At 43.2% G+C, this 13006-nt stretch overlaps 1 protein-coding gene across 2 annotated transcripts in view; it reads right to left on the bottom strand.

Moving 5' to 3' along the window:
- LOC124776785 (homeobox protein Mohawk) overlaps positions 1-13006 on the bottom strand; it is a 102968-nt gene that overhangs the window by 86915 nt on the left and 3047 nt on the right. Inside the window, exon 2 of one of the 2 annotated variants that reach the window (XM_047251924.1) lies at positions 475-746. The exons of the other annotated variant lie outside the window; for it this stretch is intronic. The gene's annotated coding sequence lies outside the window, so the exon portion shown is untranslated. The remainder of the gene's footprint in view (positions 1-474; positions 747-13006) is intronic. 2 annotated transcript variants of the gene reach the window in all.

Below are 13006 nucleotides of genomic sequence, written 5' to 3'. Positions count from 1 at the left end.
ACCGATCCCTTCTTCTAGCCAAGTTGTGCCACAAGCACCTCTTCTCCCCAATTCTATTCAATACCTCCTCATTAGTTACGTGATCTACCCATCTAATCTTCAGCATTCTTCTGTAGCACCACATTTCGAAAGCTTCTATTCTCTTCTTGTCTAAACCATTTATCGTCCACTTTTCACTTCCATATAAATACTTTCAGAAACGACTTCGTGACTTTTAAATCTATTCTACTTAAACCTAACTAACCTAAGGACATCACACACATCCATGCCCAAGACAGTATTCGAACCTGCGACCGTAGCGGTCGCGCGATTCCAGAGCAATCATGTAGACATGGATGTAGACGTAGATGACGAAGTCCAGGACTCAGACATGAGCCATGTTTTAAGCAGCTGACGTTACGTCAGTAATGAGGTTGTCACGAGAACTTCATTTTAAAAACATTTATTTTCTATTAAGGGTTCTCCCGTACTTACCGCTAAACCTTGAGTGATGTAGCTGCTGTTGGTACTGACAGTCGTCAGTGTACAGAAGCGACCACGGCTGGGAGTTAAATGTCGTTGCGTGCAAACTGAACAGCCGTGCGGAGCGCTCCTCCTTGGGTGCGGATGCGGACGGGCGGGCAGTACGGCAGGTCGCTGCCGGCAAGTTCTCGCCTCGCTTGCTCCACGCCCACCAGGCAGCGCAAGCGGCACCTCGCACCAGTCACCGGCCGAAGCGTCAGCTTCAGGTAATCCAGAATGCTGTTCTAGGGAACCAAAGCGAGTCAAATACACAGCGGGGAACAGACAACTTCCACCGGTACAGCCTAACTGCGTTTGCTTCGGTGCCCCACTGCAGACTCCTAACTAAGGTTCGAGCATATGGGATTGGTTCCCAAATATGTGAGTGGCTCGAAGACTTCTTAAGTAATAGAACCCAATACGTTGTCCTCGATGGTGAGTGTTCATCGGAGGTGAGGGTATCATCTGGAGTGCTCCAGGGAAGTGTGGTAGGTCCGCTGTTGTTTTCTATCTACATAAATGATCTCTCGGTTAGGGTGGATAGCAATGTGCGGCTGTTTGCTGATGATGCTGTGGTGTACGGGAAGGTGTCGTCGCTGAGTGACTGTAGGAGGATACAAGATGACTTGGACAGGATGTGTGATTGGTGTAAGGAGTGGCCGCTAACTCTAAATATAGATAAATGTAAATTAATGCAGATGAATAGGAAAAAGAATCCCCTAACGTTTGAATACTCCATTAGTACTGTAGCGCTTGACACAATCACGTCGTTTAAATATTTGGGCGTAACATTACATGTAATGCCAGTTGTGGGGAAGGCGGATAGTCGTCTTCGGTTCATAGGTAGAATTTTGGGAAGATGTGGTTCATCTGTAAAGGAGACCGCTTATAAAACGCTAATACGACCTATTCTTGAGTACTGCTCGAGCGTTTGGGATCCCTATCAGGTCGGATTGAGGGAGGACATAGAAGCAATTCAGAGGTGGGCTGCTAGATTTGTTACTGGTAGGTTTGATCATCACGCGAGTGTTACGGAAATGTTTCAGGAACTCGGGTGGGAGTCTCTGGAGGAAAGGAGGCGTTCTTTTCGTGAATCTCTACTCAGGAAATTTAGAGAACCAGCATTTGAGGCTGACTGCAGTACTGCCGCCAACTTATATTTCGCGGAAAGACCCCAAAGATAAGATAAGAGAGATTAGGGCTCGTAAAGAGGCATATAGGCAGACATTTTTCCCTCTTTCTGTTTGGGAGTGGAACAGGAAGAGAAGATGCAAGTTGTGGTACGAGGTACCCTCCGCCACGCACCTTATGGTGGATTGCGGAGTATGTATGTAGATGCAGATGTAGACAACGTACAATTCAGCCAAGCAGTTATACCGTGTTAATCGCAAAAATAAACCTGATGTAAACATTACTCCATGTATTCTTCCGCGTTTGCTAGAATCTCATTGGATTTCGCTTCACGTGGAGCGGAAACCAAGCTGCGTCGAGTGCAGTCAAGTAGTATAATGAGGTTACGGTTTATGCTGTCTGTTACACGCACATCGACTCATCGATAATATGGAACAACAGCTGTACCGCCGCTTTGAACTTGGACAGCACTGGCCAGCCAGCTGGTCCTACTAACCAGCCGTGATGTGAGTAGTCGCAGTTAAGATATACAGGGTGAAAAGTATTTAAACCGACAAACTCTGGGAGGTTGTAGGGGACATCAAAACAAATATTTTTCCCTAATGTCATTTTTTCCTATGAGGAGTATTTCAACCGGTAGAGGAAGATTTATCTGGCAGCAAATTAATTAAACCAACAAACACTTTTCCATTTTTTATGACCAAGATACAACACATTAACACAACCCAATTTCAATTACAGTAGATTTTCAAAAATGCGTCCATTGACACGTAAACAAAGTTTACACCGTCGGATCATGTTCTGTCTGACAGGGACAAAAACCCCAGGAGTATCTTGAATTGTTCCTGCTGCTACTCCTACTATCCGGGCAACCAGATCCTCTTCTGACGCAACAGGAGTTGCATAAACAACGTTGCGCATCTCTCCCCACACAAAAAAGTCCAGAGGGGACATATCTGGGGATCGAGCAGGCCATGGTACAGGACCACCTCTGCTAATCCACGTTTCTGGGAACCGTCGGTCCAGAAATCGACGCACACGACGACTGAAATGTGCCGGCGCGCCGTCATGGTGGAACCATGCAGGGAGCGGGACGTCGTCCAGCAATTCTGGCAATGCTCTGGCGAGAAAATTGTAATAGTGCCTGCCATTTAATGGCCTAGGTAGCAGATACGACCCAGTTAAATAGTCCCCAACAACACTGACCCACACATTAACGAAGAACCGCACTTAATAAGCGCTAGTAACTGTGGCATGTGGGTTATCCTCACTTCAAACATGCAAATTGTGCATGTTGAAGACTCCATCACGCCCGAACGTTGCTTCAGCGGTAAACAACACAGAGGATGGAAATGTAGGATGCATTTCACACTGTTCCAGGTAACACTGCGAGAACTGTGCTCTGGGTGGATAATCAACTGGTTCCAGGATGTGGACACGCTGTAAGTGAAATGGACTAACAAGTGCTCTAGAAGGGCTGTTCTTACATTCGTCTGATTCGTCCCCATGTTACGTGCAATTGCACAAGTGCTGATTGAAGGATCCCGCTCCACATGCTGCAAGACAGCTTCCTCAAATTGCAGCGTTCTTACCGTGCGACGGCGTCCCTGTCCAGGTAATCTGCTAAATGACCCGGTCTCACGCAGACGTTCGTACACAGCAGCAAAGGTCGTATGATGCGGGATACAGCGATTAGGATATTTTTGTTGATAAACCCGCTGTGCAGCTCGTCCGTTGTGGTGTGCTACGTAGTACGCACCAACCATATCAGTGTACTCACTCTACGTGTATCGCTTCATTAGTAAACAGAGACAATGCACTACTACACTGGTGGACAGCAGTTGCCTACAACTGAAGATCGTAATAGGCCTCTAACAACTGAAGAGCGTAATACGGCCTCCACCAGTTTAAATAATCCTCATAGGAAAAAATGACATTAGGGAAAAATATTTGTTTTGATGTCCCCTACAACCTCCCAGAGTTTGTCGGTTTAAATACTTTTCACCCCGTAAAAAGGGACGAGCAGAGAATACAGCATCGAACGCCATTCAATTTTTAAAGAGTACGAAATAATATTCGGTAAACCCCACCATTACCGCATGCTTCGTAGGGGACCAGACGGAAAACATGACATGCTCTCGTTCTTAGCTAACATGGTACTGGTTCAAATGGCTCTGAGCACTATGGAACTTAACATCTAGGTCATCACTCCCCTAGAACTACTTTAACTTACTAACCTAAGGACGTCACACACATCCATGCCCGAGGGAGGATTCGAACCAGCGACCGTAGAACCGCTCGGCCACACTAACAAGGTACTGTACTTTTAAAAAAAACTGATGAAAATTCCTAACTTAACCTCAGGGTAATTTTTCTGAACGACCTGTGTACGACGCGAAAGCGTACTGCAGGGATTTCACCGTATTGTTAAATATTGAAGCCACTGCAGGTATTACTTAGGGTCGGGCGTCTGGTAATCTCTAAACTCCCTCCATATCAGTTCGGTTCACATTGCAGTGGTACGGTGTGAACTATAAAAATGCGGCTTTTATGTCGTGTGCTCGATGCTACGGAAATTCTTTTCCATCTTTATACGATGCTCATCATCCTGGTTCGTCTGAGACCACATCTCTGGTAAAACAAGGGACATAGTTCAAGTAAAGAATACTTGCTTTTTCATTTTTAACCCAAAAAATTTAATTTCTTATGTTTTCTTATTTTAAGCAACCTTTATTAAAAATCTTTTATAAAATATCGATGATCAAGAATTTATATTTGCAATGAAAAGTGGAATTTTACGTGCAGCATGTAATTATAAACAAGAAGACGTGCATTTTTCATAAAATATATGGTTAAATATGTATTAATTAACATAAATTTCATGAACTAGACTTTTAACAGATACAGGTATTCCTAACTGAAAGAAAAAAATGACGACCGGAGCGAGTTTTGAACTAGCAGTCTATGAACTATGTGATTACCATTCTACAACGCTACCGATTTTTTTCCAGCATTATGAATTCTTGTGCACATTGTAGAATATCAAACTTGAATTTCAAGTATTGACAGTTATGGGTATATACTTTCTTTTTGTTTTATCGAGGTCTGCGCGTTTAAAACTTTAACTTTTAATGTATATCCGTTGGCGATGAAATGTAAGATTGGTGGATATCTGTTGAAACTTTCCAGATCAACTTTTATTCAGTTTTCTTTTTTCCAGTCGATTTCAGTGAGTTACTTTTTTGTTAATCATAAGTTTTAAGAAATTTGCAAACTTTTTTTTTCGCTTTTCCTCAGATTGCTTTTATTTTCTTCTGTCAGAATGTAATGTGTAGTACGTCCCTTGATCCAGTTCACACCATTGCGTTTTGTGATTGGATACGGAACATCATCTGGGTTTTATAAAACCTGCTAGTGTCAGCTACGCATACCGTTTAAAAATAATGCCTTCACTGTAGTAAATAAAGTTCCTCAGAAAATTTCAAAGCCGATTTTTTTCTGTAGACTTGAAAAAAAACCCACTAAGGACAACCTTTTAACGGTGCTCGACGCGCGTGTTTCACTACTGAGCAGGAAGCAGCGTTACCCATTTTCACACTGCGTGTTGCCAGCGCGACAATCAAATGGTTCAAATGGCTCTGAGCACTATGGGACTCAACATCTCAGGTCATAAGTCCCCTAGAACTTAGAACTACTTAAACCTAACTAACCTAAGGACACCACACACACCCATGCCCGAGCAGGATTCGAACCTGCGACCGTAGCAGACCCGCGGTTCAGGACTGCAGCGCCAGAACCGCTAGACCACCGCAGCCGGCAACGCGACAATCAGACCACAACAGTGCAGAGACTGCGGCTGTACACGATTTTTGAAATAAAAACTGCATAGCTAAAGCATGATTAAGAGAAACACTGATGGCTTTTAATACATTAAAATATCTGAAAGTTGCATTTACCGTAACTTAGTAGTAAGATATCTAATATGTAAGTAAGACTTACTTCCAAGACGGTAACAACGCCAATGTAGGTACGATTCTTATGACGAACAAACTATAGTTGTACTGGTGAAACGTCTCGGTTTCCGACGTGTATCTAGCGTGCATGCGTCCTTAATGTGTGAGTTCCTGAACATATTCTGTTCGCCTAATCAATGTGGTTGTATTATTTATGTAGCTTCCTGTCACATTTACATACAAGAACTGTCCGTCCAAGAAGTTCCGAGACTGTTTTTATTCCTGGCTTATAAGCGACATCAGCGCAGTATCTACGGTGGCAGCTTGAATTAACAACAGTAAACAACAAACATGCATTCGACCACTTAGTTGAGATCAGACAGTGGTGAGCAGTGAACGTTCTCCGGCAAGTGCGTCAGCGTTGTTGTGCCACGAATCATGCTGCAGTAACATCTCTAAACCAAGAGTTCACAACATTCCCCAGAAGTTTTTGAAGAAGAGAAAAGTTGTATGCAAAGTTTGTGCCGTGCACCTTGACTCTCGAACAGAAACAATGACGCATGGACGCCTGCCGCGACTTGAGTTAAATGGAAACCGCGGACAAATCTTTTTTGGGTAAAAGCCGACACGGGTGAGGAGACTTGGCCTTAGCAACATGAAGCTACGACAAAATACGGAGATTCACATGAAGGGTCAACGCTTTGACGACATAACAGATATTCAAGTCAGTGTGACGCGCGAGTAGAACAACATCACAATGAAAGACTCACGTGGTTCTATGAACGTTCTATGCTTTGTACCCAAGTGTGGATAGACTATGTAGAACACTTGAAGCATTAAAACCACCATCTTGACTTTTCTCTATTCATTTTCAATCCAGCCTCGAAGTTTTCCTGACTGACTAGCTTCTCACGAGTCTGTTCGTTTTCTAACCATTCCCTGCGTCTTTACCTTGTAATTGCCAAACAATTCCAGTATGACACATAAAAGTTTGGTTTTGTTCATCTTGTTAAGTTGACCTAGTGATAAAATTGTACCTAGGACAGACAGTTCGAATGAATATTCTCTACCAGCAGCGTTAAGCGAATATCATTAGGTGGTAAGTGAATCTTTTGGGATGTTTCGGCGTGTATCAAAACAGTTTCAATAACAAATATGCTGCTGAAACTGTTGTGGTACGTGCTGAAACTACAAGGTCTTATGTACTTATAAGATGACGGTGTTCGATGAACGCACCCGACGAAGAAGTGAAATTTGCTTGTTTATCAGTTTGTTTGGATTTTGCCTGTGTATTTTACAAATCATTAGTGCATTAAAGTCTGGTATCTAGAGATGAGACATGAAGCGTCTCGTATAGTGAACAGTGTTTCGAATTTTATTGTTAGGTTCACCTGGTCTAGAAGTCCTCCAACCGTTTATGGAGGACGTTTCCACTTAAGCCATAAAATGAATTAAAATATGAAAACGACCAGGACAAGATTTACTCGATTCAAAGTCAAATGACATATAGTACGGCTTTCCACAGAACACTGAAAAAGATGATGTTGTTTGAAGGTCACTCAGCAGCAGAAATGAATATCAGCTTCCTTGGTATGCGAATGACCATTAGAAACTGCGAGTGGCAAATGGTTCAGAAGGAGGTGGAGGAAGATGGAACGCAGGCGATCAACATAATTATAGTGATGATGATAGTGATGATACTATGATGATGATAATGTAAGGTGGCTATAATTTCGCACCTTACAAGTACTCATCTATACACTTTGCCGTGATTTACAACCGGAATTGGGTATCATTTGGTAGGTTGTACATCGTATATATGAATATTTAAAGAAGACTGACATTGTCACGTACACCTTGTAAATAATTGTTAACGCTTATTGCATGAAAGGTGACGGAGTGTCTTTATTATCAAATAGGTGTAATGAATGATTGCCTATACTTCAGATGGTTCAACTGACTCTGAGCACTATGGGACTTAACATCTGTGGTCATCAGTCCCCTAGAACTTAGAACTACTTGAACCTAAGGACATCACACACATCCATGCCCGAAGCAGGATTCGAACCTGCGACCGTAGCAGTCGCGCGATTCCGGACTGAGCGCCTGAACCGCTAGACCACCGCGGCCGGCCCGCACAGGTGTGTTGGTCCTGCTTCACATAGTAAGTGCCAAGACGGACGGTCTGGGCACCTGAGCGCGGAAGCACAATACAGCGGCGGTCGGCCGATATTGTAGCGGGGGCCGGAAGGATAACCGGATAATACTTGGGAAACTCTGAAAATCTTGGACGCAGCAGAGAGGAACGGGGAAGCGTTACCTCGGAAATCGCAGGCTGCGTTATTTCCGAGGATTTTTACTCTGAGAAGCGTACCATTGTATGAGTATAGGTATTTCCTCGCAAACTTTCCGTGCTGGACGACAAAAAGACTAAAAGATGGTTGGTCGGCGTTCGGAAGAGTCTGTACAGAGGGAGAATATTCCGTGGTTTAGAGAATATGATTCGCCTTCTGAGTTCTGAGGGAGGGAGCCGAGCTATGCTGGGAAGCCAGAGGTGGAAAGAAGTAGTCTTCCGTTTTGAGTGCCCGTGTTTGACGGTCACTCAGTATCAGCTTTTGTTGATACAGACGGATTTGCTGTCTTTGCTCTCAGGAGATTTTATGGTTAGAACAGTTAGGCACTGTACTCTTGCGAACTTATACGATTATGAACTTCGCCTCCGGGTAGGGAGTCGTCGTTGAGTATGCAGCATTCAGTGATTGAGAGCACTTCTTCTGTCTATACTCATGTAGAGACGTTATCTGAATTCCGTCCTTGTGGCTGGGAGTTCGCGTTTCTTGTCTGTAGAACACAGAGAAGAGAAGACAGTATTAAACTATAATAGTTAGTGGACCGCCTCCTGCCGTCCTAGTGTTCGAAAGAGTCTTATTTTGTGGATGGGGTTCTTCCACCGATGCAGATGTGTACGAGAACCATCACTCAAATGCACCGGATGCAGTACATACGGTGATATTGCTAACTGATTCTGCTTATTAAGGCTATAAAACTAAACAGCTGTGATCACGTACATTTTATATCCATTGAAGTTGCATACCACTGTAGATGATCTTTGAAAGTAGTGTCTTCTAGTGTTTGGTTTGTAGATGATGTCAGTCATCTCACGTTATTCATATTAGCTCACGTAGCCTTAAAAAGGGGCAGATTTGGGCAATTGATCAGTCGCATTGGACAGTGATATATAAACATTTGTAATGTAAAGGGGTTTTAATCTACAATGAATGTGTAACCGGAAAAAGCATTTATCATTTGGTAGTTACTAGTTCCCTTAAACATTCATTTTTGTTTATGTTGTAATTTATATGTTAAAGTGCAAGAAGGAGATAATCACCATTAACAGATACTAAGATCTGCTTCAGGGGGTAGTCAAACAGGGCCAAATCTTCATTTTCGCGTTCAGTATTTCCGTTGCTCACATTCATTTTACACCCGACTGGAGTAGCATCTTGGAATGATGATGACGATTATGATAATGACGATGACGACAATGATAATGACGACGTTGTAAGGCATGATTCGAAAGAAACGTGATAAGGAAAGTTGTTTCTGATCTCACAAAGCAACACTGCCTCAGAGAAGAAAGAAGGGAGTGAAATTCAGAGTTTAATGATTCATGGTCGACGAGATCATTAGATGTACAGTGGACTGCTGCCAAGACAAGTAAATTTGTAGCGAGTTCATCAGAGATGGAGCGCTACATATGATCGGACAAAACCGGGATAGAAACCAATTGCATGTTGAGGTAACCAAACCAGCATTCTCTTAAAGTGATTTATAGACATCACGTGTCAGTAATTATTGGGTAGAGATTTCGATCAAAATAAAAGAGTGTATTACCTGAAGAAATATGTCTTACCACTATTGCCACGCAACGTAACTCTAAATGTAGTAATAAGTCCCAAAAGTGGTAAAATGTAGCACAAACTGTCACAAATAGCTGAAGATAGTCTCAGTAGGTTACACGATTTAAGCAACACATGCGAACCACGCAAAAATAAAAGCTCAAATACAGAGATTTTATAAGGAAGCTTCTTTCTACTTGTACATATCGAAGCTTTACAGAATACTTTAAAATGTTACAAATTTGGGCATAAATATTCCTGTTAACTTAAGAGACCAAATACAGTTGCTCATTTGCCCCTTGCTGCACTTCTGCTGAATTCTTAACTATATTTGACAATGAGGAGAATTGTCGTTAATATGTGCACGTCTTTAGTCTATGCAATTAACAGCAACGAAAAACTCGAAATTAATAACATTACAGCTTCGTTTGTCAGTTGTAATCATTTGAATACATCACCAGAAAATAATTAATGTAGGGTAATGAACTTTCGGGAATACATTTATCTAGGTAACATGATTGAGTGATTAAGATTGCAAGATCACAGGTTGAAGTAAGCGCGAGATAATCCATTGCAAAAGTGAAATGCTGGTACATTAATAACCGGTGTAAACGCCAGAAAGTTGAATGCAAGGATGCAAACCTGTATGCACCGTGTTGTACAGGTGCCGGATATGAGTTTGTGGAGTAGAGTTCCACGTCTGTTGCACTTGGTCGGTCAATTCAGGGACAGTTACTGCGTTCGTGGATGACGCTGGACTTACCGTCTGATGATGTCCCATACGCACTCGATTGGAAACAGATCTGATGATCGACGCTCTGTAGAGCATGTTGGGTTACGACAGCAGTATGTTGGGGACCGTTCTCCTGTTGGAAAACACCCCCTGGAATGCTGTTCATGAATCGCAGTACAACAGGTCGAACCACCAGACTGTCGTACAAATTTACTGTGAGTGTGTGTCCTATAACCACTAGAGTGCCCATGCTGTTATACTAAATCGAACCCCAAACCATAACTCAACGTGTAAGTGCAGTCTGTCTAGCCAGTCTGTCTAACTCACAGACAGGTTGGTCGTAGGCCTCCTTCTAATCAACAACGGGCCATCACTGGCACCGAGGCAGAATCACCTTTCAGCACAAAACACAATAGACCTCCACTCTACTCTCCAATGAGCTCTCGCTTGACAGCGCTGAAGTCGTAAATGGCTGTGGTTTGGGGCAGTGGATCACGCGCTACAGGGCGTCTGGCTCGGAACTGTCCTTAACGTAACCGATTTGTAACAGTTCCTTGTGTGGTGCCAACTGATGCTCAAATTGCTGCTGCAGATACAGTACGGTATGCCAGAGCCAAACGACGAATACTATGGTCTTCTCTCTAGGTAGTGACACGTGCTCGTCCAGAATCCGGTCTGGTGAGGGTACATTCTCATAAACTCTCCCGCCACCCATCATGTACAGTGGCCACATTCCTGCCAAGTCTTTATGCAGTATCAAAGAAAGAACTTCCAGTTTCTCTTAGCCCTATTACACGTCCCAAATCAAAGTCAATGAGAGGTTGATAATGGCGTCTTTGTCACCTTAAATGCAATGTTGACTAACATCAGCTCACCACGTCCAATCTCAAAGGTAACTAACGCTGACGAGCGTTACAGCATGTATTTAAAGCAATCCTGATTTGCATCTTCATAGTGGCAGTGCTAGCGTCTCTCCTATGTGACTTACGCGAAATTTCAATGGAGATCGTCTTTCAGATGTAGAAACACACTTACAAATTTTCGTTCACTCAGCTCCTTCTTGGTGCTGCGATTTTTATTCCGCCAGTGTAGTAAATGCCAACGGCCTTGCCGCAATGGTAACACCGGTTCCTCTCAGATCACCGAAGTTAAGCGCTGTCAGGCTTGGATGGGTTACCGTCCGGGTCTGCCAGTGCTGTTGACAAGAATGGTGCACTCAGCCCTTGCGAGGTCAATTGAGGAGCTACTTGACTGAGAAGTAAAGACACCAGTCAGGAAAACTGACGCCGGCCGGTGTGGCAGAGCGGTTCTAGGCGCTTCAGTCTGGAACCGCGAGACCGCTACGGTCGCAGGTTCAAATCCTGCCTCGGGCATGGATGTGTGTGATGTCTTTAGGTTAGTTAGGTTTAAGTAGTTCTAAGTTCTAGGGTACTCAGATGTTGAGTCCCATAGTGCTCAGAGTCATTTGAACGATTTGAAAACTGGCAATGGTGTGCTGGTGCTGACCACATGCCCTTCCGTACCCGCATCCTGTGACGCCTAAGGGCTGAGGATGATACGGCGGCCGGTCGGTACCGTTGGACCTTCAGGGCCTATTCGGACGGTGTTTGTTTTTGTCAGTGTAGTGAGTAGCTTCGTAGTAACGTCTATGTATATGGCCCTCTATCTATGAGTTTGTTTACGTGGGGCTCCCAAAACCGGATTTCGTAAACTGATTTCCCAGTATCCCTTCTGCCTGGTCATGTAAAGACGCCAAAATCGGTTCTGGTAATTCAGTTCCAGCTGCGGTTTTCCAATTCCAAATCGATTTTCGCTCCCATGTAAACGCACAAACGATTTTGAGACAGTGCTTGGGTTGTCAGGTTACTTCTCATTTTTAAAAATTTTCAGATAATATAAGCGAAATGAAGGAAAAGTAGAAATATTGGACTGAGCATGAAGATGTCTACACCTCTAATATTTAACTGAAGAGCACTAGCGATTGTGCTGACTAAATCGGAATCTAGAACAGCCGTTTTCCAGAGGCCATATTTAACGGGGCTAGCAAATCCTTTTCAGGCTTTATCATGTAAACAGAACAACGAGAAACGGTTTCCGAAATTCGGCTTTCATGTTCCGGAAGATGTGTCACATGTAAACGTAGTTTACGAGAGATTTACATGTAAGGTTTGCAGCGTGTGCCGTCCTTAGTTCAAGTTCTACGATTATATGCTGCTTCTGACTAACTGGCTGCATCCAGAGATATAATTCTTTGCCCATTGGCAAAGAATGGTTCTTTTGTCAACAGTCATCTGTCTCGACGGGTATGTCTACACACATTCTTAAAGACTCTGTTTTGTACAAGGTTAAGTGGATCTATACAACATGAAAACGGAAACGTATTCAGTGTCAGTGAAAGTTCAGTGTACTAAAATCGAATACCGATGTGTAGAAGAAGATTAGAAATGAAGTATAAAAAATTCGTGAGTAATAATTGTAAATTAATACTGTTTAATAGTAGTAACTTAAACTTGAGAACTGTTTATAATCTTGTAAGGAAATCCACATTGTTACAGTGGCCACGGAAGATGCACGGAATTAAATCGAAAGGCGTTTGACCTAAATATGACTTTCATTACAGTTGTAAAATATGGTCCTTCCCCTCCATCATCATATATCTTTACTTTTTCCCCTTCATCCCCTTCTCGCTCTTTTGCTCACTATCTCTCTCTCACACTCGATCGTTGTCCCGCTCCCTCCCTAGCCACGCTGAGCTTACCAGGAACTGTTTGCGCTCATCCCACTAGTCT

This window comes from Schistocerca piceifrons, chromosome 2, assembly GCF_021461385.2.
Source record: "Schistocerca piceifrons isolate TAMUIC-IGC-003096 chromosome 2, iqSchPice1.1, whole genome shotgun sequence".
Lineage (NCBI taxonomy): Eukaryota > Metazoa > Arthropoda > Insecta > Orthoptera > Acrididae > Schistocerca > Schistocerca piceifrons.
This window is presented reverse-complemented; position numbering and strand designations above follow the sequence as displayed.